Genomic DNA, 27813 nt, shown 5'->3' with positions numbered 1-27813 from the left:
GGGTGCTTCCCGCGCACTAATAACAGCACGCTTGCCAATTGTGGATGCTAATCATTCGCTTGTATCTTCCTAGACACATCTTCAGGCTGAGAATTATTCCACTTGCATGGCAAGGTGCGCATGTAGGTGTGTTAAAAATTCTGGAGGCACTGGGTATTGATCCCAGTACCTCTCGCATATTAAGCGAGCGCTCTACCATCTGAGCTACGCCCGCACCCCCAAAGACTAATGGTGCTACATACAGCCATATAGACGACACAGACCCTTGCACTCCCATTATTCAGCAGACAAAAACTACTCTCTATGTATCCGTTAGGGTGTCTTTCAGGTTTCGTGCATTCTGTATCGAATCGTAGTTGGCCACAACGAAAGTGGCACGTATAACGTCGAAAATAGAGTTCGGACACCGCTCTGAGTAAGACGAACCTGTTGTCCACCCTCTAGACTTCAATGAGGTTAAGCCGTGATACCTAAGACAGATCTGCACTCGATGACACCTCGATAACAGCCTGTCCCCACACTTACATCTTGCTCTCCTTACGTCAGTATACATCATATCAGTCTGTGACGCTGGCTTTGCAACATCTTGCGTGCCTTTAGGTTCCCCGCGACCAACACTTACAATGCACTGACCACAATAAAACGGAGGCGCCGCGGCTTGAACCCTGCACCTTTCACATGCGAAGGGAACGCTCTACCAACTGAGCTACGCCACATGCACGACCAAACAGCGCTATTCCCCATTCTTTGCGACTCTGATGCGCACGGACACAATGGTTGGTTGGTTTGTAGCGGTGAAGGGAGCAGAGTACAAAGGCGCGGACACGTTCATATACACAAAAGTTCCAAGTAGTTTCGATGCTCTGGTATTACAAATGCAAATTCCGTCTGTTTTTAACGTCTTAAATTGAAAGAGCCGTCACAAATTGCTCCGTTTTCACTCCTTGTCGACAATCATACAGCACCTGAGGTAACAAACACATCTCGAGCCCCATTGTGCACTCCATTATTCACGCCAACTCAGTGCCTCGATCTTTACTACTGTGTACTAATCTTGTCGTCCAACTGGAAAACACTGGGCCACAACAAGTTTCCGCGTCTCCATTGCACTGCGCATACTACAAAACGCTCCCCAAACTTGGCACTCACCCACGCAGCCGACTTTTCCGACTTTCCACGACGCTCACGCTAGTGACAGCATTATTTATAGTTCGACGTCGCGCCAAAGCGAATGAGCACATTTCGCCTACGGCTTAGGCCACCCTCCTAGTGTGGTTGCTCGGTGTCAGCAGGCAGCGAGGGTCTGCTAGCTTCCTGTGTTCGCACCTATGTCACCTGTGCTTGCTTGTCAGAGACAGACTATCGCAAAACATACAACTCATTCCATGAATTGATTGCTACGGCATCTGTTATCAGCAGTCACAACTAGCAACACCAGTAGCAGCCGACTGCACGCAAAGAATAGGAATGTGCAGTGGGATTTACGTGAACTCGGCGCAAGCAGATCTTTCCGACATAAGCTTGAGAATCTTACGGGAACACTTGTACTGTTTCTAAATAAAGTGTAGGCGTGGGAGGAGGGTGCATCCCGCGCACTAATAACAGCACGCTTGCCAATTGTGGATGCTAATCATTCGCTTGTATCTTCCTAGACACATCTTCAGGCTGAGAATTATTCCACTTGCATGGCAAGGTGCGCATGTAGGTGTGTTAAAAATTCTGGAGGCACTGGGTATTGATCCCAGTACCTCTCGCATACTAAGCGAGCGCTCTACCATCTGAGCTACGCCCGCCACCCCCCCGAAGACTAATGGTGCTACATACAGCCATATAGGCGACACAGACCCTTGCACTCCCATTATTCAGCAGACAAACACTACTCTCTATGTATCCGTTAGGGTGTCTTTCAGGTTTCGTGCATTCTGTATCGAATCGTAGTTGGCCACAATGAAAGTGGCACGTATAACGTCGAAAATAGAGTTCGGACACCGCTCTGAGTAAGACGAACGTGTTGTCCACCCTCTAGACTTCAATGAGGTTAAGCCGTGATACCTAAGACAGATCTGCACTCGATGACACCTCGATAACAGCCGGTCCCCACACTTACATCTTGCTCTCCTTACGTCAGTATACATCATATCAGTCTGTGACGCTGGCTTTGCAACATCTTGCGTGCCTTTAGGTTCGCCGCGACCAACACTTACCATGCACTGACCACAAAAAATCGAGGCGCCGCGGCTTGAACCCTGCACCTTTCACATGCGAAGCGAACGCTCTACCAACTGAGCTACGCCACATGCACGACCAAACTGCGCTATTCCCCATTCTTTGCGACTCTGATGCGCACGGACACGATGGTTGGTTGGTTTGTAGCGGTGAAGGGAGCAGAGTACAAAGGCGCGGACACGTTCATATACACAAAAGTTCCAAGTAGTTTCGATGCTCTGGTATTACAAATGCAAATTCCGTCTGTTTTTAACGTCTTAAATTGAAAGAGCCGTCACAAATTGCTCCGTTTTCACTCCTTGTCGACAATCATACAGCACCTGAGGTAACAAACACATCTCGAGCCCCATTGTGCACTCCATTATTCATGCCAACTCAGTGCCTCGCTCTTTACTACTGTGTACTAATCTTGTCGTCCAACTGCAAAACACTGGGCCACAACAAGTTTCCGCGTCTCCATTGCACTGCGCATACTACAAAACGCTCCCCAAACTTGGCACTCACCCACGCAGCCGACTTTTCCGACTTTCCACGACGCTCACGCAACGCTCACGCTAGTGACAGCATTATTTATAGTTCGACGTCGCGCCAAATCGAATGAGCACATTTCGCCTACGGCTTAGGCCGCCCACTTAGTGTGGCTGCTCGGTGTCTGCAGGCAGCGAGGGTCTGCTAGCTTCCTGTGTTCGCACCTATGTCACCTGTGCTTGCTTGTCAGAGACATACTATCGTAAAACATACACTTCACTCCATGAATTGATTGCTACGGCATCTGTTATCAGCAGTCACAACTAGCAACACCAGCAGCAGCCGACTGCACGCAAAGAATAGGAATGTGCAGTGGGATTTACGTGAACTCGGCGCAAGGCAGATCTTTCCGACATAGGCTTGAGAATCTTACGGGAACACTTGTACTGTTTCTAAATTAAGTGTAGGCGTGGGAGGAGGGTGCTTCCCGCGCACTAATAACAGCACGCTTGCCAATTGTGGATGCTAATCATTCGCTTGTATCTTCCTAGACACATCTGCAGGCTGAGAATTATTCCACTTGCATGGCAAGGTGCGCATGTAGGTGTGTTAAAAATTCTGGAGGCACTGGGTATTGATCCCAGTACCTCTCGCATACTAAGCGAGCGCTCTACCATCTGAGCTACGCCCGCCCCCCCGAAGACTAATGGTGCTACATACAGCCATATAGACGACACAGACCCTTGAACTCCCATTATTCAGCAGACAAACACTACTCTCTATGTATCCGTTAGGGTGTCTTTCAGGTTTCGTGCATTCTGTATCGAATCGTAGTTGGCCTCAATGAAAGTGGCACGTATAACGTCGAAAATAGAGTTCGGACACCGCTCTGAGTAAGACGACGTGTGGTCCACCCTCTAGACTTCAATGAGCTTAAGCCGTGATACCTAAGACAGATCTGCACTCGATGAAACCTCGATAACAGCCGGTCCCCACACTTACATCTTGCTCTCCTTACGTCAGTATACATCATATCAGTCTGTGACGCTGGCTTTGCAACATCTTGCGTGCCTTTAGGTTCGCCGCGACCAACACTTACCATGCACTGACATCAAAAAATGGATGCGCCGCGGCTTGAACCCTGCACCTTTCACATGCGAAGCGAACGCTCTACCAACTGAGCTACGCCACATGCATGACCAAACAGCGCTATTCCCCATTCTTTGCGACTCTGATGCGCACGGACGCGATGGTTGGTTGGTTTGTAGCGGTGAAGGGAGCAGAGTACAAAGGCGCGGACACGTTCATATACACAAAAGTTCCAAGTAGTTTCGATGCTCTGGTATTACAAATGCAAATTCCGTCTGTTTTTAACGTCTTAAATTGAAAGAGCCGTCACAAATTGCTCCGTTTTCACTCCTTGTCGACAATCATACAGCACCTGAGGTAACAAACACATCTCGAGCCCCATTGTGCACTCTATTATTCATGCCAACTCAGAGCCTCGCTCTTTACTACTGTGTACTAATCTTGTCGTCCAACTGCAAAACACTGGGCCACAACAAGTTTCCGCGTCTCCATTGCACTGCGCATACTACAAAACGCTCCCCAAACTTGGCACTCACCCACGCAGCCGACTTTACCGACTTCCCACGACGCTCACGCAACGCTCACGCTAGTGACAGCATTATTTATAGTTCGACGTCGCGCCAAAGCGAATGAGCACATTTCGCCTACGGCTTAGGCCGCCCTCCTAGTGTGGCTGCTCGGTGTCTGCAGGCAGCGAGGGTCTGCTAGCTTCCTGTGTTCGCACCTATGTCACCTGCGCTTGCTTGTCAGAGACAGACTATCGCAAAACATACAACTCACTCCATGAATTGATTGCTACGGCATCTGTTATCAGCAGTCACAACTAGCAACACCAGTAGCAGCCGACTGAACGCAAAGAATAGGAATGTGCAGTGGGATTTACGTGAACTCGGCGCAAGGCAGATCTTTCCGACATAGGCTTGAGAATCTTACGGGAACACTTGTACTGTTTCCAAATAAAGTGTAGGCGTGGGAGGAGGGTGCTTCCCGCGCACTAATAAGAGCACGCTTGCCAACTGTGGATGCTAATCATTCGCTTGTATCTTCCTAGACACATCTGCAGGCTGAGAATTATTCCACTTGCATGGCAAGGTGCGCATGTAGGTGTGTTAAAAATTCTGGAGGCACTGGGTATTGATCCCAGTACCTCTCGCATACTAAGCGAGCGCTCTACCATCTGAGCTACGCCCGCCCCCCCGAAGACTAATGGTGCTACATACAGCCATATAGACGACACAGACCCTTGCACTCCCATTATTCAGCAGACAAACACTACTCTCTATGTATCCGTTAGGGTGTCTTTCAAGTTTCGTGCATTCTGTATCGAATCATAGTTGGCCACAATGAAAGTGGCACGTATAACGTCGAAAATAGAGTTCGGACACCGCTCTGAGTAAGACGAACGTGTTGTCCACCCTCTAGACTTCAATGAGGTTAAGCCGTGATACCTAAGACAGATCTGCACTCGATGACACCTCGATAACAGCCGGTCCCCACACTTACATCTTGCTCTCCTTACGTCAGTATACATCATATCAGTCTGTGACGCTGGCTTTGCAACATCTTGCGTGCCTTTACGTTCCCCGCGACCAACACTTACCATGCACTGACCACAAAAAATGGAGGCGCCGCGGCTTGAAACCTGCACCTTTCACATGCGAAGCGAACGCTCTACCAACTGAGCTACGCCACATGCGTGACCAAACAGCGCTATTCCCCATTCTTTGCGACTCTGATGCGCACGGACGCGATGGTTGGTTGGTTTGTAGCGGTGAAGGGAGCAGAGTACAAAGGCGCGGACACGTTGATATACACAAAAGTTCCAAGTAGTTTCGATGCTCTGGTATTACAAATGCAAATTCCGTCTGTTTTTAACGTCTTAAATTGAAAGAGCCGTCACAAATTGCTCCGTTTTCACTCCTTGTCGACAATCATACAGCACCTGAGGTAACAAACACATCTCGAGCCCCATTGTGCACTCCATTATTCATGCCAACTCAGAGCCTCGCTCTTTACTACTGTGTACTAATCTTGTCGTCCAACTGCAAAACACTGGGCCACAACAAGTTTCCGCGTCTCCATTGCACTGCGCATACTACAAAACGCTCCCCAAACTTGGCACTCACCCACGCAGCCGACTTTTCCGACTTCCCACGACGCTCACGCTAGTGACAGCATTATTTATAGTTCGACGTCGCGCCAAATCGAATGAGCACATTTCGCCTACGGCTTAGGCCGCCCACTTAGTGTGGCTGCTCGGTGTCTGCAGGCAGCGAGGGTCTGCTAGCTTCCTGTGTTCGCACCTATGTCACCTGTGCTTGCTTGTCAGAGACAGACTATCGCAAAACATACAACTCACTCCATGAATTGATTGCTACGGCATCTGTTATCAGCAGTCACAACTAGCAACACCAGTAGCAGCCGACTGCACGCAAACAATAGGAATGTGCAGTGGGATTTACGTGAACTCGGCGCAAGGCAGATCTTTCCGACATAGGCTTGAGAATCTTACGGGAACACTTGTACTGTTTCTAAATTAAGTGTAGGCGTGGGAGGAGGGTGCTTCCCGCGCACTAATAACAGCACGCTTGCCAATTGTGGATGCTAATCATTCGCTTGTATCTTCCTAGACACATTTGCAGGCTGAGAATTATTCCACTTGCATGGCAAGGTGCGCATGTAGGTGTGTTAAAAATTCTGGAGGCACTGGGTATTGATCCCAGTACCTCTCGCATATTAAGCGAGCGCTCTACCATCTGAGCTACGCCCGCACCCCCAAAGACTAATGGTGCTACATACAGCCATATAGACGACACAGACCCTTGCACTCCCATTATTCAGCAGACAAACACTACTCTCTATGTATCTGTTAGGGTGTCTTTCAGGTTTCGTGCATTCTGTATCGAATCGTAGTTGGCCACAATGAAAGTGGCACGTATAACGTCGAAAATAGAGTTCGGACACCGCTCTGAGTAAGACGAACGTGTTGTCCACCCTCTAGACTTCAATGAGGTTAAGCCGTGATACCTAAGACAGATCTGCACTCGATGACACCTCGATAACAGCCTGTCCCCACATTTACATCTTGCTCTCCTTACGTCAGTATACATCATATCAGTCTGTGACGCTGGCTTTGCAACATCTTGCGTGCCTTTAGGTTCCCCGCGACCAACACTTACAATGCACTGACCACAAAAAAATGGAGGCGCCGCGGCTTGAACCCTGCACCTTTCATATGCGAAGCGAACGCTCTACCAACTGAGCTACGCCACATGCACGACCAAACAGCGCTATTCCCCATTCTTTGCGACTCTGATGCGCACGGACACGATGGTTGGTTGGTTTGTAGCGGTGAAGGGAGCAGAGTACAAAGGCGCGGACACGTTCATATACACAAAAGTTCCAAGGAGTTTCGATGCTCTGGTATTACAAATGCAAATTCCGTCTGTTTTTAACGTCTTAAATTGAAAGAGCCGTCACAAATTGCTCCGTTTTCACTCCTTGTCGACAATCATACAGCACCTGAGGTAACAAACACATCTCGAGCCCCCTTGTGCACTCCATTATTCATGCCAACTCAGTGCCTCGCTCATTACTACTGTGTACTAATCTTGTCGTCCAACTGCAAAACACTGGGCCACAACAAGTTTCCGCATCTCCATTGCACTGCGCATACTACAAAACGCTACCCAAACTTGGCACTCACCCACGCAGCCGACTTTTCCGACTTCCCACGACGCTCACGCTAGTGACAGCATTATTTATAGTTCGACGTCGCGCCAAAGCGAATGAGCACATTTCGCCTACGGCTTAGGCCGCCCTCCTAGTGTGCCTGCTCGGTGTCAGCAGGCAGCGAGGGTCTGCTAGCTTCCTGTGTTTGCACCTATGTCACCTGTGCTTGCTTGTCAGAGACAGACTATCGCAAAACATACAACTCACTCCATGAATTGATTGCTACGGCATCTGTTATCAGCAGTCACAACTAGCAACACCAGTAGCAGCCGACTGCACGCAAAGAATAGGAATGTGCAGTGGGATTTACGTGAACTCGGCGCAGGGCAGATCTTTCCGACATAGGCTTGAGAATCTTACGGGAACACTTGTACTGTTTCTAAATAAAGTGTAGGCGTGGGAGGAGGGTGCTTCCCGCGCACTAATAACAGCACGCTTGCCAATTGTGGATGCTAATCATTCGCTTGTATCTTCCTAGACACATCTTCAGGCTGAGAATTATTCCACTTGCATGGCAAGGTGCGCATGTAGGTGTGTTAAAAATTCTGGAGGCACTGGGTATTGATCCCAGTACCTCTCGCATATTAAGCGAGCGCTCTACCATCTGAGCTACGCCCGCACCCCCAAAGACTAATGGTGCTACATACAGCCATATAGACGACACAGACCCTTGCACTCCCATTATTCAGCAGACAAAAACTACTCTCTATGTATCCGTTAGGGTGTCTTTCAGGTTTCGTGCATTCTGTATCGAATCGTAGTTGGCCACAACGAAAGTGGCACGTATAACGTCGAAAATAGAGTTCGGACACCGCTCTGAGTAAGACGAACCTGTTGTCCACCCTCTAGACTTCAATGAGGTTAAGCCGTGATACCTAAGACAGATCTGCACTCGATGACACCTCGATAACAGCCTGTCCCCACACTTACATCTTGCTCTCCTTACGTCAGTATACATCATATCAGTCTGTGACGCTGGCTTTGCAACATCTTGCGTGCCTTTAGGTTCCCCGCGACCAACACTTACAATGCACTGACCACAATAAAACGGAGGCGCCGCGGCTTGAACCCTGCACCTTTCACATGCGAAGGGAACGCTCTACCAACTGAGCTACGCCACATGCACGACCAAACAGCGCTATTCCCCATTCTTTGCGACTCTGATGCGCACGGACACAATGGTTGGTTGGTTTGTAGCGGTGAAGGGAGCAGAGTACAAAGGCGCGGACACGTTCATATACACAAAAGTTCCAAGTAGTTTCGATGCTCTGGTATTACAAATGCAAATTCCGTCTGTTTTTAACGTCTTAAATTGAAAGAGCCGTCACAAATTGCTCCGTTTTCACTCCTTGTCGACAATCATACAGCACCTGAGGTAACAAACACATCTCGAGCCCCATTGTGCACTCCATTATTCACGCCAACTCAGTGCCTCGATCTTTACTACTGTGTACTAATCTTGTCGTCCAACTGGAAAACACTGGGCCACAACAAGTTTCCGCGTCTCCATTGCACTTCGCATACTACAAAACGCTCCCCAAACTTGGCACTCACCCACGCAGCCGACTTTTCCGACTTTCCACGACGCTCACGCTAGTGACAGCATTATTTATAGTTCGACGTCGCGCCAAAGCGAATGAGCACATTTCGCCTACGGCTTAGGCCACCCTCCTAGTGTGGTTGCTCGGTGTCAGCAGGCAGCGAGGGTCTGCTAGCTTCCTGTGTTCGCACCTATGTCACCTGTGCTTGCTTGTCAGAGACAGACTATCGCAAAACATACAACTCATTCCATGAATTGATTGCTACGGCATCTGTTATCAGCAGTCACAACTAGCAACACCAGTAGCAGCCGACTGCACGCAAAGAATAGGAATGTGCAGTGGGATTTACGTGAACTCGGCGCAAGCAGATCTTTCCGACATAAGCTTGAGAATCTTACGGGAACACTTGTACTGTTTCTAAATAAAGTGTAGGCGTGGGAGGAGGGTGCATCCCGCGCACTAATAACAGCACGCTTGCCAATTGTGGATGCTAATCATTCGCTTGTATCTTCCTAGACACATCTTCAGGCTGAGAATTATTCCACTTGCATGGCAAGGTGCGCATGTAGGTGTGTTAAAAATTCTGGAGGCACTGGGTATTGATCCCAGTACCTCTCGCATACTAAGCGAGCGCTCTACCATCTGAGCTACGCCCGCCACCCCCCCGAAGACTAATGGTGCTACATACAGCCATATAGGCGACACAGACCCTTGCACTCCCATTATTCAGCAGACAAACACTACTCTCTATGTATCCGTTAGGGTGTCTTTCAGGTTTCGTGCATTCTGTATCGAATCGTAGTTGGCCACAATGAAAGTGGCACGTATAACGTCGAAAATAGAGTTCGGACACCGCTCTGAGTAAGACGAACGTGTTGTCCACCCTCTAGACTTCAATGAGGTTAAGCCGTGATACCTAAGACAGATCTGCACTCGATGACACCTCGATAACAGCCGGTCCCCACACTTACATCTTGCTCTCCTTACGTCAGTATACATCATATCAGTCTGTGACGCTGGCTTTGCAACATCTTGCGTGCCTTTAGGTTCGCCGCGACCAACACTTACCATGCACTGACCACAAAAAATCGAGGCGCCGCGGCTTGAACCCTGCACCTTTCACATGCGAAGCGAACGCTCTACCAACTGAGCTACGCCACATGCACGACCAAACTGCGCTATTCCCCATTCTTTGCGACTCTGATGCGCACGGACACGATGGTTGGTTGGTTTGTAGCGGTGAAGGGAGCAGAGTACAAAGGCGCGGACACGTTCATATACACAAAAGTTCCAAGTAGTTTCGATGCTCTGGTATTACAAATGCAAATTCCGTCTGTTTTTAACGTCTTAAATTGAAAGAGCCGTCACAAATTGCTCCGTTTTCACTCCTTGTCGACAATCATACAGCACCTGAGGTAACAAACACATCTCGAGCCCCATTGTGCACTCCATTATTCATGCCAACTCAGTGCCTCGCTCTTTACTACTGTGTACTAATCTTGTCGTCCAACTGCAAAACACTGGGCCACAACAAGTTTCCGCGTCTCCATTGCACTGCGCATACTACAAAACGCTCCCCAAACTTGGCACTCACCCACGCAGCCGACTTTTCCGACTTTCCACGACGCTCACGCAACGCTCACGCTAGTGACAGCATTATTTATAGTTCGACGTCGCGCCAAATCGAATGAGCACATTTCGCCTACGGCTTAGGCCGCCCACTTAGTGTGGCTGCTCGGTGTCTGCAGGCAGCGAGGGTCTGCTAGCTTCCTGTGTTCGCACCTATGTCACCTGTGCTTGCTTGTCAGAGACATACTATCGTAAAACATACACTTCACTCCATGAATTGATTGCTAAGGCATCTGTTATCAGCAGTCACAACTAGCAACACCAGCAGCAGCCGACTGCACGCAAAGAATAGGAATGTGCAGTGGGATTTACGTGAACTCGGCGCAAGGCAGATCTTTCCGACATAGGCTTGAGAATCTTACGGGAACACTTGTACTGTTTCTAAATTAAGTGTAGGCGTGGGAGGAGGGTGCTTCCCGCGCACTAATAACAGCACGCTTGCCAATTGTGGATGCTAATCATTCGCTTGTATCTTCCTAGACACATCTTCTGGCTGAGAATTATTCCACTTGCATGGCAAGGTGCGCATGTAGGTGTGTTAAAAATTCTGGAGGCACTGGGTATTGATCCCAGTACCTCTCGCACACTAAGCGAGCGCTCTACCATGTGAGCTACGCCCGCTCCCGAAGACTAATGGTGCTACATACAGCCATATTGGCGACACAGACCCTTGCACTCCCATTATTCAGCAGACAAACACTACTCTCTATGTATCTGTTAGGGTGTCTTTCAGGTTTCGTGCATTCCGTATCGAATCGTAGTTGGCCACAATGAAAGTGGCACGTATAACGTCGAAAATAGAGTTCGGACACCGCTCTGAGTAAGACGAACGTGTTGTCCACCCTCTAGACTTCAATGAGGTTAAGCCGTGATACCTAAGACAGACCTGCACTCGATGACACCTCGATAACAGCCGGTCCCCACACTTACATCTTGCTCTCCTTACGTCACTATACATCATATCAGTCGGTGACGCTGGCTTTGCAACATCTTGCGTGCCTTTAGGTTCGCCGCGACCAACACTTACCATGCACTGACCACAAAAAATGGAGGCGCCGCGGCTTAAACCCTGCACCTTTCACATGCGAAGCGAACGCTCTACCAACTGAGCTACGCCACATGCACGACCAAACTGCGCTATTCACCATTCTTTGCGACTCTGATGCGCACGGACACGATGGTTGGTTGGTTTGTAGCGGTGAAGGGAGCAGAGTACAAAGGCGCGGACACGTTCATATACACAAAAGTTCCAAGTAGTTTCGATGCTCTGGTATTACAAATGCAAATTCCGTCTGTTTTTAACGTCTTAAATTGAAAGAGCCGTCACAAATTGCTCCGTTTTCACTCCTTGTCGACAATCATACAGCACCTGAGGTAACAAACACATCTCGAGCCCCATTGTGCACTCCATTATTCATGCCAACTCAGTGCCTCGCTCTTTACTACTGTGTACTAATCTTGTCGTCCAACTGCAAAACACTGGGCCACAACAAGTTTCCGCGTCTCCATTGCACTGCGCATACTACAAAACGCTCCCCAAACTTGGCACTCACCCACGCAGCCGACTTTTCCGACTTTCCACGACCCTCACGCTAGTGACAGCATTATTTATAGTTCGACGTCACGCCAAATCGAATGAGCACATTTCGCCTACGGCTTAGGCCGCCCACTTAGTGTGGCTGCTCGGTGTCTGCAGGCAGCGAGAGTCTGCTAGCTTCCTGTGTTCGCACCTATGTCACCTGTGCTTGCTTGTCAGAGACAGACTATCGCAAAACATACAACTCACTCCATGAATTGATTGCTACGGCATCTGTTATCAGCAGTCACAACTAGCAACACCAGTAGCAGCCGACTGCACGCAAAGAATAGGAATGTGCAGTGGGATTTACGTGAACTCGGCGCAAGGCAGATCTTTCCGACATAGGCTTGAGAATCTTACGGGAACACTTGTACTGTTTCTAAATTAAGTGTAGGCGTGGGAGGAGGGTGCTTCCCGCGCACTAATAACAGCACGCTTGCCAATTGTGGATGCTAATCATTCGCTTGTATCTTCCTAGACACATCTTCAGGCTGAGAATTATTCCACTTGCATGGCAAGGTGCGCATGTAGGTGTGTTAAAATTCTGGAGGCACTGGGTATTGATCCCAGTACCTCTCGCATACTAAGCGAGCGCTCTACCATCTGAGCTACGCCCGCCATCCCCCCTCCCCCCTCCCGAAGACTAATGGTGCTACATACAGCCATATGCGACACAGACCCTTGCACTCCCATTATTCAGCAGACAAACACTACTCTCTATGTATCCGTTAGGGTGTCTTTCAGGTTTCGTGCATTCTGTATCGAATCGTAGTTGGCCACAATGAATGTGGCACGTATAACGTCGAAAATAGAGTTCGGACACCGCTCTGAGTAAGACGAACCTGTTGTCCACCCTCTAGACTTCAATGAGGTTAAGCCGTGATACCTAAGACAGATCTGCACTCGATGACACCTCGATAACAGCCGGTCCCCACACTTACATCTTGCTCTCCTTACGTCAGTATACATCATATCAGTCTGTGACGCTGGCTTTGCAACATCTTGCGTGCCTTTAGGTTCGCCGCGACCAACACTTACCATGCACTGACCACAAAAAATGGAGGCGCCGCGGCTTGAACCCTGCACCTTTCACATGCGAAGCGAACGCTCTACCAACTGAGCTACGCCACATGCACGACCAAACTGCGCTATTCACCATTCTTTGCGACTCTGATGCGCACGGACACGATGGTTGGTTGGTTTGTAGCGGTGAAGGGAGCAGAGTACAAAGGCGCGGACACGTTCATATACACAAAAGTTCAAAGTAGTTTCGATGCTCTGGTATTACAAATGCAAATTCCGTCTGTTTTTAACGTCTTAAATTGAAAGAGCCGTCACAAATTGCTCCGTTTTCACTCCTTGTCGACAATCATACAGCACCTGAGGTAACAAACACATCTCGAGCCCCATTGTGCACTCCATTATTCATGCCAACTCAGTGCCTCGCTCTTTACTACTGTGTACTAATCTTGTCGTCCAACTGCAAAACACTGGGCCACAACAAGTTTCCGCGTCTCCATTGCACTGCGCATACTACAAAACGCTCCCCAAACTTGGCACTCACCCACGCAGCCGACTTTCCACGACGCTCACGCAACGCTCACGCTAGTGACAGCATTATTTATAGTTCGACGTCGCGCCAAATCGAATGAGCACATTTCGCCTACGGCTTAGGCCGCCCACTTAGTGTGGCTGCTCGGTGTCTGCAGGCAGCGAGGGTCTGCTAGCTTCCTGTGTTCGCACCTATGTCACCTGTGCTTGCTTGTCAGAGACAGACTATCGCAAAACATACAACTCACTCCATGAATTGATTGCTACGGCATCTGTTATCAGCAGTCACAACTAGCAACACCAGTAGCAAGCGACTGCACGCAAAGAATAGGAATGTGCAGTGGGATTTACGTGAACTCGACGCAAGGCAGATCTTTCCGACATAGGCTTGAGAATCTTACGGGAACACTTGTACTGTTTCTAAATTAAGTGTAGGCGTGGGAGGAGGGTGCTTCCCGCGCACTAATAACAGCACGCTTGCCAATTGTGGATGCTAATCATTCGCTTGTATCTTCCTAGACACATCTTCTGGCTGAGAATTATTCCACTTGCATGGCAAGGTGCGCATGTAGGTGTGTTAAAAATTCTGGAGGCACTGGGTATTGATCCCACTACCTCTCGCATACTAAGCGAGCGCTCTACCATCTGAGCTACGCCCGCCCCCCCGAAGACTAATGGTGCTACATACAGCCATATAGACGACACAGACCCTTGCACTCCCATTATTCAGCAGACAAACACTACTCTCTATGTATCTGTTAGGGTGTCTTTCAGGTTTCGTGCATTCTGTATCGAATCGTAGTTGGCCACAATGAAAGTGGCACGTATAACGTCGAAAATAGAGTTCGGACACCGCTCTGAGTAAGACGAACGTGTTGTCCACCCTCTAGACTTCAATGAGGTTAAGCCGTGATACCTAAGACAGATCTGCACTCGATGACACCTCGATAACAGCCGGTCCCCACACTTACATCTTGCTCTCCTTACGTCAGTATACATCATATCAGTCTGTGACGCTGGCTTTGCAACATCTTGCGTGCCTTTAGGTTCGCCGCGACCAACGCTTACCATGCACTGACCACAAAAAATGGAGGCGCCGCAGCTTGAACCCTGCTCCTTTCACATGCAAAGCGAACGCTCTACCAACTGAGCTACGCCACATGCACGACCAAACTGCGCTATTCCCCATTCTTTGCGACTCTGATGCGCACGGACACGACGGTTGGTTGGTTTGTAGCGGTGAAGGGAGCAGAGTACAAAGGCGCGGACACGTTCATATACACAAAAGTTCCAAGTAGTTTCGATGCTCTGGTATTACAAATGCAAATTCCGTCTGTTTTTAACGTCTTAAATTGAAAGAGCCGTCACAAATTGCTCCGTTTTCACTCCTTGTCGACAATCATACAGCACCTGAGGTAACAAACACATCTCGAGCCCCATTGTGCACTCCATTATTCATGCCAACTCAGTGCCTCGCTCTTTACTACTGTGTACTAATCTTGTCGTCCAACTGCAAAACACTGGGCCACAACAAGTTTCCGCGTCTCCATTGCACTGCGCATACTACAAAACGCTCCCCAAACTTGGCACTCACCCACGCAGCCGACTTTCCACGACGCTCACGCAACGCTCACGCTAGTGACAGCATTATTTATAGTTCGACGTCGCGCCAAATCGAATGAGCACATTTCGCCTACGGCTTAGGCCGCCCACTTAGTGTGGCTGCTCGGTGTCTGCAGGCAGCGAGAGTCTGCTAGCTTCCTGTGTTCGCACCTATGTCACCTGTGCTTGCTTGTCAGAGACAGACTATCGCAAAACATACAACTCACTCCATGAATTGATTGCTACGGCATCTGTTATCAGCAGTCACAACTAGCAACACCAGTAGCAGCCGACTGCACGCAAAGAATAGGAATGTGCAGTGGGATTTACGTGAACTCGGCGCAAGGCAGATCTTTCCGACATAGGCTTGAGAATCTTACGGGAACACTTGTACTGTTTCTAAATTAAGTGTAGGCGTGGGAGGAGGGTGCTTCCCGCGCACTAATAACAGCACGCTTGCCAATTGTGGATGCTAATCATTCGCTTGTATCTTCCTAGACACATCTTCTGGCTGAGAATTATTCCACTTGCATGGCAAGGTGCGCATGTAGGTGTGTTAAAAATTCTGGAGGCACTGGGTATTGATCCCACTACCTCTCGCATACTAAGCGAGCGCTCTACCATCTGAGCTACGCCCGCCCCCCCGAAGACTAATGGTGCTACATACAGCCATATAGACGACACAGACCCTTGCACTCCCATTATTCAGCAGACAAACACTACTCTCTATGTATCTGTTAGGGTGTCTTTCAGGTTTCGTGCATTCTGTATCGAATCGTAGTTGGCCACAATGAAAGTGGCACGTATAACGTCGAAAATAGAGTTCGGACACCGCTCTGAGTAAGACGAACGTGTTGTCCACCCTCTAGACTTCAATGAGGTTAAGCCGTGATACCTAAGACAGATCTGCACTCGATGACACCTCGATAACAGCCGGTCCCCACACTTACATCTTGCTCTCCTTACGTCAGTATACATCATATCAGTCTGTGACGCTGGCTTTGCAACATCTTGCGTGCCTTTAGGTTCGCCGCGACCAACACTTACCATGTACTGACCACAAAAAATGGAGGCGCCGCGGCTTGAACCAGGCACCTTTCACATGCGAAGCGAACGCTCTACCAACTGAGCTACGCCACATGCACGACCAAAGTGCGCTATTACCCATTCTTTGCGACTCTGATGCGCACGGACACGATGGTTGGTTGGTTTGTAGCGGTGAAGGGAGCAGAGTACAAAGGCGCGGACTCGTTCATATACACAAAAGTTCCAAGTAGTTTCGATGCTCTGGTATTACAAATGCAAATTCCGTCTGTTTTTAACGTCTTAAATTGAAAGAGCCGTCACTAATTGCTCCGTTTTCACTCCTTGTCGACAATCATACAGCACCTGAGGTAACAAACACATCTCGAGCCCCATTGTGCACTCCATTATTCATGCCAACTCAGTGCCTCGCTCTTTACTACTGTGTACTAATCTTGTCGTCCAACTGCAAAACACTGGGCCACAACAAGTTTCCGCGTCTCCATTGCACTGCGCATACTACAAAACGCTCCCCAAACTTGGCACTCACCCACGCAGCCGACTTTTCCGACTTTCCACGACGCTCACGCAACGCTCACGCTAGTGACAGCATTATTTATAGTTCGACGTCGCGCCAAAGCGAATGAGCACATTTCGCCTACGGCTTAGGCCGCCCACTTAGTGTGGCTGCTCGGTGTCTGCAGGCAGCGAGGGTCTGCTAGCTTCCTGTGTTCGCACCTATGTCACCTGTGCTTGTTTGTCAGAGACAGACTATCGCGAAACTCCATGAATTGATTGCTGCGGCATCTGTTATCAGCAGTCACAACTAGCAACACCAGTAGCAGCCGACTGCACGCAAAGAATAGGAATGTGCAGTGGGATTTACGTGAACTCGGCGCAAGGCAGATCTTTCCGACATAGGCTTGAGAATCTTACGGGAACACTTGTACTGTTTCTAAATAAAGTGTAGGCGTGGGAGGAGGGTGCTTCCCCCGCACTAATAACAGCACGCTTGCCAATTGTGGATGCTAATCATTCGCTTGTATCTTCCTAGACACATCTTCTGGCTGAGAATTATTCCACTTGCATGGCAAGGTGTGCATGTAGGTGTGTTAAAAATTCTGGAGGCACTGGGTATTGATCCCAGTACCTCTCGCATACTAAGCGAGCGCTCTACCATGTGAGCTACGCCCGCCCCCCCGAAGACTAATGGTGCTACATACAGTCATATAGACGACACAGACCCTTGCACTCCCATTATTCAGCAGACAAACACTACTCTCTATGTATCTGTTAGGGTGTCTTTCAGGTTTCGTGCATTCTGTATCGAATCGTAGTTGGCCACAATGAAAGTGGCACGTATAACGTCGAAAATAGAGTTCGGACACCGCTCTGAGTAAGACGAACGTGTTGTCCACCCTCTAGACTTCAATGAGGTTAAGCCGTGATACCTAAGACAGATCTGCACTCGATGACACCTCGATAACAGCCGGTCCCCACACTTACATCTTGCTCTCCTTACGTCAGTATACATCATATCAGTCTGTGACGCTGGGTTTGCAACATCTTGCGTGCCTTTAGGTTCGCCGCGACCAACACTTACCATGCACTGACCACAAAAAATTGAGGCGCAGCGGCTTGAACCCTGCACCTTTCACATCCGAAGCGAACGCTCTACCAACTGAGCTACGCCACATGAACGACCAAACTGCGCTATTACCCATTCTTTGCGACTCTGATGCGCACGGACACGATGGTTGGTTGGTTTGTAGCGGTGAAGGGAGCAGAGTACAAAGGCGCGGACACGTTCATATACACAAAAGTTCCAAGTAGTTTCGATGCTCTGGTATTACAAATGCAAATTCCGTCTGTTTTTAACGTCTTAAATTGAAAGAGCCGTCACAAATTGCTCCGTTTTCACTCCTTGTCGACAATCATACAGCACCTGAGGTAACAAACACATCTCGAGCCCCATTGTGCACTCCATTATTCATGCCAACTCAGTGCCTCGCTCTTTACTACTGTGTACTAATCATGTCGTCCAACTGCAAAACACTGGGCCACAACAAGTTTCCGCGTCTCCATTGCACTGCGCTTACTACAAAACGCTCCCCAAACTTGGCACTCACCCACGCAGCCGACTTTTCCGACTTTCCACGACGCTCACGCTAGTGACAGCATTATTTATAGTTCGACGTCGCGCCAAATCGAATGAGCACATTTCGCCTACGGCTTAGGCCGCCCTCCTAGTGTGGTTGCTCGGTGTCTGCAGGCAGCGAGGGTCTGCTAGCTTCCTGTGTTCGCACCTATGTCACCTGTGCTTGCTTCTCAGAGACTGACTATCGCGAAACATACAACTCACTCCATGAATTGATTGCTACGGCATCTGTTATCAGCAGTCACAACTAGCAACACCAGTAGCAGCCGACTGCACGCAAAGAATAGGAATGTGCAGTGGGATTTACGTGAACTCGGCGCAAGGCAGATCTTTCCGACATAGGCTTGAGAATCTTACGGGAACACTTGTACTGTTTCTAAATAAAGTGTAGGCGTGGGAGGAGGGTGCTTCCCGCGCAATAATAACAGCACGCTTGCCAATTGTGGATGCTAATCATTCGCTTGTATCTTCCTAGACACATCTTCAGGCTGAGAATTATTCCACTTGCATGGCAAGGTGCGCATGTAGGTGTGTTAAAAATTCTGGAGGCACTGGGTATTGATCGCAGTACCTCTCGCATACTAAGCGAGCGCTCTACCATCTGAGCTACGCCCGCCCCCCCGAAAACTAATGGTGCTACATACAGCCATATAGACGACACAGACCCTTGCACTCCCATTATTCAGCAGACAAACACTACTCTCTATGTATCTGTTAGGGTGTCTTTCAGGTTTCGTGCATTCTGTATCGAATCGTAGTTGGCCACAATGAAAGTGGCACGTATAACGTCGAAAATAGAGTTCGGACACCGCTCTGAGTAAGACGAACGTGTTGTCCACCCTCTAGACTTCAATGAGGTTAAGCCGTGATACCTAAGACAGATCTGCACTCGATGACACCTCGATAACAGCCGGTCCCCACACTTACATCTTGCTCTCCTTACGTCAGTATACATCATATCAGTCTGTGACGCTGGGTTTGCAACATCTTGCGTGCCTTTAGGTTCGCCGCGACCAACACTTACCATGCACTGACCACAAAAAATTGAGGCGCAGCGGCTTGAACCCTGCACCTTTCACATCCGAAGCGAACGCTCTACCAACTGAGCTACGCCACATGAACGACCAAACTGCGCTATTACCCATTCTTTGCGACTCTGATGCGCACGGACACGATGGTTGGTTGGTTTGTAGCGGTGAAGGGAGCAGAGTACAAAGGCGCGGACACGTTCATATACACAAAAGTTCCAAGTAGTTTCGATGCTCTGGTATTACAAATGCAAATTCCGTCTGTTTTTAACGTCTTAAATTGAAAGAGCCGTCACAAATTGCTCCGTTTTCACTCCTTGTCGACAATCATACAGCACCTGAGGTAACAAACACATCTCGAGCCCCATTGTGCACTCCATTATTCATGCCAACTCAGTGCCTCGCTCTTTACTACTGTGTACTAATCATGTCGTCCAACTGCAAAACACTGGGCCACAACAAGTTTCCGCGTCTCCATTGCACTGCGCTTACTACAAAACGCTCCCCAAACTTGGCACTCACCCACGCAGCCGACTTTTCCGACTTTCCACGACGCTCACGCTAGTGACAGCATTATTTATAGTTCGACGTCGCGCCAAATCGAATGAGCACATTTCGCCTACGGCTTAGGCCGCCCTCCTAGTGTGGTTGCTCGGTGTCTGCAGGCAGCGAGGGTCTGCTAGCTTCCTGTGTTCGCACCTATGTCACCTGTGCTTGCTTCTCAGAGACTGACTATCGCGAAACATACAACTCACTCCATGAATTGATTGCTACGGCATCTGTTATCAGCAGTCACAACTAGCAACACCAGTAGCAGCCGACTGCACGCAAAGAATAGGAATGTGCAGTGGGATTTACGTGAACTCGGCGCAAGGCAGATCTTTCCGACATAGGCTTGAGAATCTTACGGGAACACTTGTACTGTTTCTAAATAAAGTGTAGGCGTGGGAGGAGGGTGCTTCCCGCGCAATAATAACAGCACGCTTGCCAATTGTGGATGCTAATCATTCGCTTGTATCTTCCTAGACACATCTTCAGGCTGAGAATTATTCCACTTGCATGGCAAGGTGCGCATGTAGGTGTGTTAAAAATTCTGGAGGCACTGGGTATTGATCGCAGTACCTCTCGCATACTAAGCGAGCGCTCTACCATCTGAGCTACGCCCGCCCCCCCGAAAACTAATGGTGCTACATACAGCCATATAGACGACACAGACCCTTGCACTCCCATTATTCAGCAGACAAACACTACTCTCTATGTATCTGTTAGGGTGTCTTTCAGGTTTCGTGCATTCTGTATCGAATCGTAGTTGGCCACAATGAAAGTGGCACGTATAACGTCGAAAATAGAGTTCGGACACCGCTCTGAGTAAGACGAACGTGTTGTCCACCCTCTAGACTTCAATGAGGTTAAGCCGTGATACCTAAGACAGATCTGCACTCGATGACACCTCGATAACAGCCGGTCCCCACACTTACATCTTGCTCTCCTTACGTCAGTATACATCATATCAGTCTGTGACGCTGGCTTTGCAACATCTTGCGTGCCTTTAGGTTCGCCGCGACCAACACTTACCATGCACTGACCACAAAAAATGGAGGCTCCGCGGCTTGAACCCTGCACCTTTCACATGCGAAGCGAACGCTCTACCAACTGAGCTACGCCACATGCACGACCAAACTGCGCTATTAGCCATTCTTTGCGACTCTGATGCGCACGGACACGATGGTTGGTTGGTTTGTAGCGGTGAAGGGAGCAGAGTACAAAGGCGCGGACACGTTCATATACACAAAAGTTCCAAGTAGTTTCGATGCTCTGGTATTACAAATGCAAATTCCGTCTGTTTTTAACGTCTTAAATTGAAAGAGCCGTCACTAATTGCTCCGTTTTCACTCCTTGTCGACAATCATACAGCACCTGAGGTAACAAACACAACTCGAGCCCCATTGTGCACTCCATTATTCATGCCAACTCAGTGCCTCGCTCTTTACTACTGTGTACTAATCTTGTCGTCCAACTGCAAAACACTGGGCCACAACAAGTTTCCAAGTCTCCATTGCACTGCGCATACTACAAAACGCTCCCCAAACTTGGCACTCACCCACGCAGCCGACTTTTCCGACTTTCCACGACGCTCACGCTAGTGACAGCATTATTTATAGTTCGACGTCGCGCCAAAGCGAATGAGCACATTTCGCCTACGGCTTAGGCCGCCCACTTAGTGTGGCTGCTCGGTGTCTGCAGGCAGCGAGGGTCGCTAGCTTCCTGTGTTCGCACCTATGTCACCTGTGCTTGCTTGTCAGAGACAGACTATCGCAAAACATACAACTCACTCCATGAATTGATTGCTACGGCATCTGTTATCAGCAGTCACAACCAGCAACACCAGTAGCAGCCGACTGCACGCAAAGAATAGGAATGTGCAGTGGGATTTACGTGAACTCGGCGCAAGGCAGATCTTTCCGACATAAGCTTGAGAATCTTACGGGAACACTTGTACTGTTTCTAAATAAAGTGTAGGCGTGGGAGGAGGGTGCTTCCCGCGCACTAATAACAGCACGCTTGCCAATTGTGGATGCTAATCATTCGCTTGTATCTTCCTAGACACATCTTCAGGCTGAGAATTATTCCACTTGCATGGCAAGGTGCGCATGTAGGTGTGTTAAAAATTCTGGAGGCACTGGGTATTGATCCCAGTACCTCTCGCATACTAAGCGAGCGCTCTACCATCTGAGCTACGCCCGCCCCCCCGTAGACTAATGGTGCTACATACAGCCATATAGACGACACAGACCCTTGCACTCCCATTATTCAGCAGACAAACACTACTCTCTATGTATCCGTTAGGGTGTCTTTCAGGTTTCGTGCATTCTGTATCGAATCGTAGTTGGCCACAATGAAAGTGGCACGTATAACGTCGAAAATAGAGTTCGGACACCGCTCTGAGTAAGACGAACGTGTTGTCCACCCTCTAGACTTCAATGAGGTTAAGCCGTGATACCTAAGACAGATCTGCACTCGATGACACCTCGATAACAGCCGGTCCCCACACTTACATCTTGCTCTCCTTACGTCAGTATACATCATATCAGTCTGTGACGCTGGCTTTGCAACATCTTGCGTGCCTTTAGGTTCGCCGCGACCAACACTTACCATGCACTGACCACAAAAAATGGAGGCGACGCGGCTTGAACCCTGCACCTTTCACATGCGAAACGAACGCTCTACCAACTGAGCTACGTCACATACACGACCAAGCTGCGCTATTCCCCATTCTTTGCGACTCTGATGCGCACGGACACGATGGTTGGTTGGTTTGTAGCGGTGAAGGGAGCAGAGTACAAAGGCGCGGACACGTTCATATACACAAAAGTTCCAAGTAGTTTCGATGCTCTGGTATTACAAATGCAAATTCCGTCTGTTTTTAACGTCTTAAATTGAAAGAGCCGTCACAAATTGCTCCGTTTTCACTCCTTGTCGACAATCATACAGCACCTGAGGTAACAAACACATCTCGAGCCCCATTGTGCACTCCATTATTCATGCCAACTCAGTGCCTCGCTCTTTACTACTGTGTACCAATCTTGTCGTCCAACTGCAAAACACTGGGCCACAACAAGTTTCCGCGTCTCCATTGCACTGCGCATACTACAAAACGCTCCCCAAACTTGGCACTCACCCACGCCGCCGACTTTTCCGACTTTCCACGACGCTCACGCAACGCTCACGCTAGTGACAGCATTATTTATAGTTCGACGTCGCGCCAGAGCGAATGAGCACATTTCGCCTACGGCTTAGGCCGCCCTCCTAGTGTGGCTGCTCGGTGTCTGCAGGCAGCGAGGGTCTGCTAGCTTCCTGTGTTCGCACCTATGTCACCTGTGCTTGCTTGTCAGAGACAGACTATCGCAAAACATACAACTCACTCCATGAATTCATTGCTATGGCATCTGTTATCAGCAGTCACAACTAGCAACACCAGTAGCAGCCGACTGCACGCAAAGAATAGGAATGTGCAGTGGGATTTACGTGAACTCGGCGCAAGGCAGATCTTTCCGACATAGGCTTGACAATCGTACGGGAACACTTGTACTGTTTCTAAATAAAGTGTAGGCGTGGGAGGAGGGTGCTTCCCGCGCACTAATAACAGCACACTTGCCAATTGTGGATGCTAATCATTCGCTTGTATCTTCCTAGACACATCTGCAGGCTGAGAATTATTCCACTTGCATGGCAAGGTGCGCATGTAGGTGTGTTAAAAATTCTGGAAGCACTGGGTATTGATCCCAGTACCTCTCGCATACTATGCGAGCGCTCTACCATCTGAGCTACGCCCGTCCCCCCGTAGACTAATGGTGCTACATACAGCCATATAGACGACACAGACCCTGGCACTCCCATTATTCAGCAGACAAACACTACTCTCTATGTATCCGTTAGGGTGTCTTTCAGGTTTCGTGCATTCTGTATCGAATCGTAGTTGGTCACAATGAAAGTGGCACGTATAACGTCGAAAATAGAGTTCGGACACCGCTCTGAGTAAGACGAACGTGTTGTCCACCCTCTAGACTTCAATGAGGTTAAGCCGTGATACTTAAGACAGATCTGCACTCGATGACACCTCGATAACAGCCGATCCCCACACTTACATCTTGCTCTCCTTACGTTAGTATACATCATATCAGTCTGTGACGCTGGCTTTGCAACATCTTGCGTGCCTTTAGGTTCGCCGCGACCAACACTTACCATGCACTGACCACAAAAAATGGAGGCACAGCGGCTTGAGCCCTGCACCTTTCAAATGCGAAGCGAACGTTCTACCAACTGAGCTACGCCACATGCACGACCAAACTGCGTTATTCCCCATTCTTTGCGGCTCTGATGCGCACGGACACGATGGTTGGTTGGTTTGTAGCGGTGAAGGGAGCAGAGTACAAAGGCGCGGACACGTTCATATACACAAAAGTTCCAAGTAGTTTCGATGCTCTGGTATTACAAATGCAAATTCCGTCTGTTTTTAACGTCTTAAATTGAAAGAGCCGTCACAAATTGCTCCGTTTTCATTCCTTGTCGACAATCATACAGAACCTGAGGTAACAAACACATCTCGAGCCCCATTGTGCACTCCATTATTCATGCCAACTCAGTGCCTCGCTCTTTACTACTGTGTACCAATCTTGTCGTCCAACTGCAAAACAATGGGCCACAACAAGTTTCCGCGTCTCCATTGCACTGCGCATACTACAAAACGCTCCCCAAACTTGGCACTCACCCACGCAGCCGACTTTCTACGACGCGCACGCAACGCTCACGCTAGTGACAGCATTATTTATAGTTCGACGTCGCGCCAAAGCGAATGAGCACATTTCGCCTACGGCATAGGCCGCCCTCCTAGTGTGGCTGCTCGGTGTCTGCAGGCAGCGAGGGTCTGCTAGCTTCCTGTGTTCGCACCTATGTCACCTGTGCTTGCTTGTCAGAGACAGACTATCGCAAAACATACAACTCACTCCATGAATTGATTGCTACGGCATCTATTATCAGCAGTCACAATTAGCAACACCAGTAGCAGCCGACTGCACGCAAAGAATAGGAATGTGCAGTGGGATTTACGTGAACTCGGCGCAAGGCAGATCTTTCCGACATAGGCTTGACAATCGTACGGGAACACTTGTACTGTTTCTAAATAAAGTGTAGGCGTGGGAGGAGGGTGCTTCCCGCGCACTAATAACAGCACGCTTGCCAATTGTGGATGCTAATCATTCGCTTGTATCTTCCCAGACACATCTGCAGGCTGAGAATTATTCCACTAGCATGGCAAGATGCGCATGTAGGTGTGTTAAAAATTCTGGAGGCACTGGGTATTGATCCCAGTACCTCTCGCATACTAAGCGAGCGCTCTACCATCTGAGCTACGCCCGCCCCCCCCCCCCCCCCCGTAGACTAATGGTGCTACATACAGCCATATAGACGACACAGACCCTTGCACTCCCATTATTCAGCAGACAAACACTACTCTCTATGTATCCGTTAGGGTGTCTTTGAGGTTTCGTGCATTCTGTATCCAATCGTAGTTGGCCACAATGAAAGTGGCACGTATAACGTTGAAAATAGAGTTCGGACACCGCTCTGAGTAAGACGAACGTTTTGTCCACCCTCTAGACTTCAATGAGGTTAAGCCGTGATACCTAAGACAGATCTGCACTCGTTGACACCTCGATAACAGCCGATCCCCACACTTACATCTTGCTCTCCTTACGTCAGTATACATCATATCAGTCTGTGACGCTGGCTTTGCAACATCTTGCGTGCCTTTAGGTTCGCCGCGACCAACACTTACCATACACTGACCACAAAAAATGGAGGCGCAGCGGCTTGAACCCTGCACCTTTCACATGCGAAGCGAACGTTCTACCAACTGAGCTACGCCACATGCACGACCAAACTGCGCTATTCCCCATTCTTTGCGACTCTGATGCGCACGGACACGATGGTTGGTTGGTTTGTAGCGGTGAAGGGAGCAGAGTACAAAGGCGCGGACACGTTCATATACACAAAAGTTCCAAGTAGTTTCGATGCTCTGGTATTACAATTGCAAATTCCGTCTGTTTTTAACGTCTTAAATTGAAAGAGCCGTCACAAATTGCTCTGTTCACTCCTTGTCGACAATCATACAGCACCTGAGGTAACAAACACATCTCGAGCCCCATTGTGCACTCCATTATTCATGCCAACTCAGTGCCTCGCTCTTTACTACTGTGTACCAATCTTGTCGTCCAACTGCAAAACACTGGGCCACAACAAGTTTCCGCGTCTCCATTGCACTGCGCATACTACAAAACGCTCCCCAAACTTGGCACTCACCCACGCAGCCGACTTTTCCGACTTTCCACGACGCTCACACAACGCTCACGCTAGTGACAACATTATTTATAGTTCGACGTCGCGCCAAAGCGAATGAGCACATTTCGCCTACGGCTTAGGCCGCCCTCCTAGTGTGGCTGCTCGGTGTCTGCAGGCAGCGAGGGTCTGCTAGCTTCCTGTGTTCGCACCTATGTCACCTGTGCTTGCTTGTCAGAGACAGACTATCGCAAAACATACAACTCACTCCATGAATTGATTGCTACGGCATCTATTATCAGCAGTCACAACTAGCAACACCAGTAGCAGCCGACTGCACGCAAAGAATAGGAATGTGCAGTGGGATTTACGTGAACTCGGCGCAAGGCAGATCTTTCCGACATAGGCTTGACAATCGTACGGGAACACTTGTACTGTTTCTAAATAAAGTGTAGGCGTGGGAGGAGGGTGCTTCCCGCGCACTAATAACAGCACGCTTGCCAATTGTGGATGCTAATCATTCGCTTGTATCTTCCTAGACACATCTGCAGGCTGAGAATTATTCCACTTGCATGGCAAGATGCGCATGTAGGTGTGTTAAAAATTCTGGAGGCACTGGGTATTGATCCCAGTACCTCTCGCATACTAAGCGAGCGCTCTACCATCTGAGCTACGCCCGCCCCCCCCGTAGACTAATGGTGCTACATACAGCCATATAGACGACACAGACCCTTGCACTCCCATTATTCAGCAGACAAACACTACTCTCTATGTATCCGTTAGGGTGTCTTTCAGGTTTCGTGCATTCTGTATCCAATCGTAGTTGGCCACAATGAAAGTGGCACGTATAACGTTGAAAATAGAGTTCGGACACCGCTCTGAGTAAGACGAACGTTTTGTCCACCCTCTAGACTTCAATGAGGTTAAGCCGTGATACCTAAGACAGATCTGCACTCGATGACACCTCGATAACAGCCCATCCCCACACTTACATCTTGCTCTCCTTACGTCAGTATACATCATATCAGTCTGTGACGCTGGCTTTGCAACATCTTGCGTGCCTTTAGGTTCGCCGCGACCAACACTTACCATACACTGACCACAAAAAATGGAGGCGCAGCGGCTTGAACCCTGCACCTTTCACATGCGAAACGAACGTTCTACCAACTTTTTTTATCAGATTGACTTGGTATATTTCACGAGAATTCAGACAACCATAGTCAAATCATCATTTAATATTAGCTGCAAAAGGAAAATCAACAAATTAGGTGAAACACAAATAAAACATTTCTTCTGAAGGGGAAGACCAACCCGTTACCCCACCCGTATGAATTTTGGGTGTACATATATACA

The 27813-nt window shown here is 49.0% G+C and overlaps 2 non-coding genes across 2 annotated transcripts; both read right to left on the bottom strand.

Moving 5' to 3' along the window:
• Window positions 1–18063: 18063 nt before the first annotated feature.
• Trnap-cgg (transfer RNA proline (anticodon CGG)) lies at window positions 18064–18136 on the bottom strand. Its single transcript has one exon. It is a non-coding gene; the product is annotated as a tRNA-Pro (tRNA).
• Window positions 18137–19642: 1506 nt separating this feature from the next.
• On the bottom strand, window positions 19643–19715 carry Trnap-cgg (transfer RNA proline (anticodon CGG)). Its single transcript has one exon. It is a non-coding gene; the product is annotated as a tRNA-Pro (tRNA).
• Window positions 19716–27813: the final 8098 nt, after the last annotated feature.

This window comes from Schistocerca gregaria, chromosome 10 (assembly GCF_023897955.1).
Source record: "Schistocerca gregaria isolate iqSchGreg1 chromosome 10, iqSchGreg1.2, whole genome shotgun sequence".
Lineage (NCBI taxonomy): Eukaryota > Metazoa > Arthropoda > Insecta > Orthoptera > Acrididae > Schistocerca > Schistocerca gregaria.
This window is presented reverse-complemented; position numbering and strand designations above follow the sequence as displayed.